A 3,788-nucleotide genomic window follows, 5' to 3' on the forward strand; every position below is an offset into this window, starting at 1 on the left:
GTAGTTGGAGTTCAACTGCAAAGAAGCAACTCTTCCCTGTCTGCACCTGGCCGGCGCCTTTGCAGTCCCTAGCGATCAAGCACAACGGCACGGAGCAGATGTAGATGTGGACCTCCGCCAGCCAGAGCGCTTGGCGACAGCCGTGGCGACGACCGTGAGGGTGTCTCGGTAGGGTTTGGCTCAGATTTTTGGACTGCAGGTTAGTACCGGGGCAAATCACGGAGCCCCTTTCTTGAATCAGATTCGAGCGCCAGAGCTCCCTCCACAACCTCCTCCCTGACGCTCCTATGCTCCACTCCACATCCCCGCCCTGACGCTCCCTCGCGAATCTTATCCTCTGCGTGCCCGTCTCCATCCTAATCGTGGAGCCACAGGCCGCGGCGGCCACCGCCGGAGAGGATGTCGTGCACCACAACTCGGCGAGCTCGGCCACCGTGGACAGCCTGGAACCTCTCCACTGGAACCTGATAGAGCCCTCACACCAATTTCGAAGTAAGCGGAACGCCGACGGCCGGGAGCACCGCGCGCGCAGCTCCAAGGCGGATAGGGCGTTGACCGGTTGAGGGGAACATGTGCGGGTGGAGACGAAGGGATTTATTCGATCAAACGATAACGTTTGGATGACTTGCCGGTGGCAGTGCATGTAATTTTCAGAAAATAGAAGGGTAATAACAGACGGACGAACAAGAAGCCATATTTTCTTTATTATTAGGTATAGAAGTGCATAAGTACATATTCAATACCACAATAGTTTTTAAGCTATTTGTCCCATGAGCTATATATTGCAAAGGTAAAGAATGGAAATTTTAAAGGTAGCACTCAAGCAATTTACTTTGGAATGGCGGAGAAATACCATGTAGTAGGTATGTATGGTGGACACAAATGGCATAGTGGTTGGCTCAAGGATTTTGGATGCATGAGAAGTATTCCCTCTCGATACAAGGTTTAGGCTAGCAACTTTATTTGAAACAAACACAAGGATGAACCGATGCAGCAAAACTCACATAAAAGACACATTGTAAACATTATAAGACTCTACACCGTCTTCCTTGTTGTTCAAAACTCAATACTAGAAATTATCTAGACTTTAGAGAGATCAAATATGCAAACCAAATTTAGCAAGCTCTAGGTGTTTCTTCATTAATGGGTGCAAAGTATATGATGCAAGAGCTTAAACATGAGCACAACAATTGCCAAGTATCAAATTATTCAAGACATTTTAGAATTACTACATGTAGCATTTCCCGATTCCAACCATATAACAATTTAACGAAGAAGATTCAACCTTCGCCATGAATACTATGAGTAAAGCCTAAGGACATATTTGTCCATATGCAACAATGGAGCGTGTCTCTCTCCCACACAATTGAATGCTAGGATCCATTTTATTCAAACAAAACAAAAAACAAAAACAAACCGACGCTCCAAGCAAAGCACATAAGATGTGATGGAATAAAAATATAGTTTCAGGGAGGAACCCGATAATGTTGTCGATGAAGAAGGGGATGCCTTGGGCATCCCCAAGCTTAGACGCTTGAGTCTTCTTAAAATATGCAGGGTGAACCACCGGGGCATCCCCAAGCTTAGAGCTTTCACTCTCCTTGATCATATTGTATCATCCTCCTCTCTTGATCCTTGAAAACTTCCTCCACACCAAACTCGAAACAACTCATTAGAGGGTTAGTGCATAATAAAAATTAACATGTTCAGAGGTGACACAATCATTCTTAACACTTCTGGACATTGCATAAAGCTATCGGACATTAATGGAACAAAGAAATTCATCCATCATAGCAAAAGAGGCAATGCGAAATAAAAGACAGAATCTGTCAAAACAGAACAGACCGTAAAGATGGATTTTATTGAGGCACCAGACTTGCTCAAATGAAAATGCCCAAATTGAATGAAAGTTGCGTACATATCTGAGGATCACGCACGTAAATTGGCATATTTTTCCGAGCTACCTACAGAGAGGCAGGTCGAAATTCGTGACAAAGAAAGAAATGCATTATCGCGCAGATAATCCAAATCTAGTATGAACCTTACTATCAACGACTTTACTTGGCACAACAAAGCACAAAACTAAGATAAGGAGAGGTTGCTACAGTAGTAAACAACTTCCAAGACTCAAATATAAAATAAAAATGCAGAAGTAAACACATGGGTTGTCTCCCATAAGCGCTTTTCTTTAACGCCTTTCAGCTAGGCGCAGAAAGTGTATATCAAGTGTTATCAAGAGACGAAGTATCAACATCATAACTTGTTCTAATAATAGAATCAAAAGGTAACTTCATTCTCTTTCTAGGGAAGTGTTCCATACCTTTCTTGAGAGGAAATTGATATTTAATATTACCTTCCTTCATATCAATGATAGCTCCAACAGTTCGAACAAAAGGTCTTCCCAATATAATGGGACAAGATGCATTGCATTTAATATCCAAGACAACAAAATCAACGGGGACAAGGTTATTGTTAACGGTAATGCGAACATTATCAACTCTCCCCAAAGGTTTCTTTATAGCATTATCAACAAGATTAACATCCAAATAACAATTTTTCAATGGTGGCAAGTCAAGCATATCATAAATTTTCTTAGGCATAACGGAAATACTTGCACCAAGATCACATAAAGCATTACAATCAAAGTCATTGTCCTTCATCTTAATGATGGGCTCCCAACCATCCTCTAGCTTTCTAGGAATAGAAGTTTCAAGTTTTAGTTTCTCTTCTCTAGCTTTTATGAGAGCATTTGTAATATGTTTTGTGAAAGCCAAGTTTATAGCACTAGCATTAGGACTCTTAGCAAGTTTTTGTAAGAACTTTATAACTTCAGAGATGTGGCAATCATCAAAATCCAAACCATTATAATCTAAAGCAATGGGATCATCATCCCCAATATTGGAAAAAAAATTCAGCAGTTTTATCACAGGCAGTTTCAGCAGTTTTAGCAGTTTTTGGCAGTTTTGCGGGCTTTGCATTAGATGTGGTAACATTGCCAACACCAATTATTTTACCATTGATAGTAGGAGGTGCAGCAACATGTGGAGCATTAGCATTACTAGTGGTGGTGATAGTCCAAACTTTAGCTACATTGTTCTCTTTAGCTAGTTTTTCATTTTCTTCTCTTTCCCACCTAGCATGCAATTCGGCCATCAATCTTATATTCTCATTAATTCTAACTTGGATGGCATTTGCTGTAGTAACAATTTTATTTTCAATATCCCTATTAGGCATAATTTTCGATTTCAAAAGATCAACATCAGAGGCAAGACTATCAACCTTAGAAGCGAGAATATCAATTTTATTGAGCTTTTCCTCAACAGATTTGTTAAAAGCAGTTTGTGTACTAATAAATTATTTAAGCATAGCTTCATGTCCAGGGGGTGTGTTCCTATTATTGTTGTAAGAATTCCCATAAGAATTACCATAACCGTTACCATTATTATAAGGATATGGCCTATAGTTATTACTAGAATTGTTCCGATAAGCATTGTTGTTGAAATTATTATTTTTAATGAAGTTTATATCAACATGTTCTTCTTGGGCAACCAATGAAGCTAACGGAACATTATTAGGATCAACATTAGTCCTATCATTCACAAGCATAGACATAATAGCATCAATCTTATCACTCAAGGAAGAGGTTTCTTCGACAGAATTTACCTTCTTACCTTCTGGAGCTCTTTCCGTGTGCCATTCAGAGTAATTAGTCATCATATTATCAAGGAGCTTTGTTGCTTCACCAAGAGTGATGGATATAAAGGTACCTCCAACAGCTGAATCCAATA

Source organism: Lolium rigidum, chromosome 6, assembly GCF_022539505.1.
Source record: "Lolium rigidum isolate FL_2022 chromosome 6, APGP_CSIRO_Lrig_0.1, whole genome shotgun sequence".
Taxonomy (NCBI): domain Eukaryota; kingdom Viridiplantae; phylum Streptophyta; class Magnoliopsida; order Poales; family Poaceae; genus Lolium; species Lolium rigidum.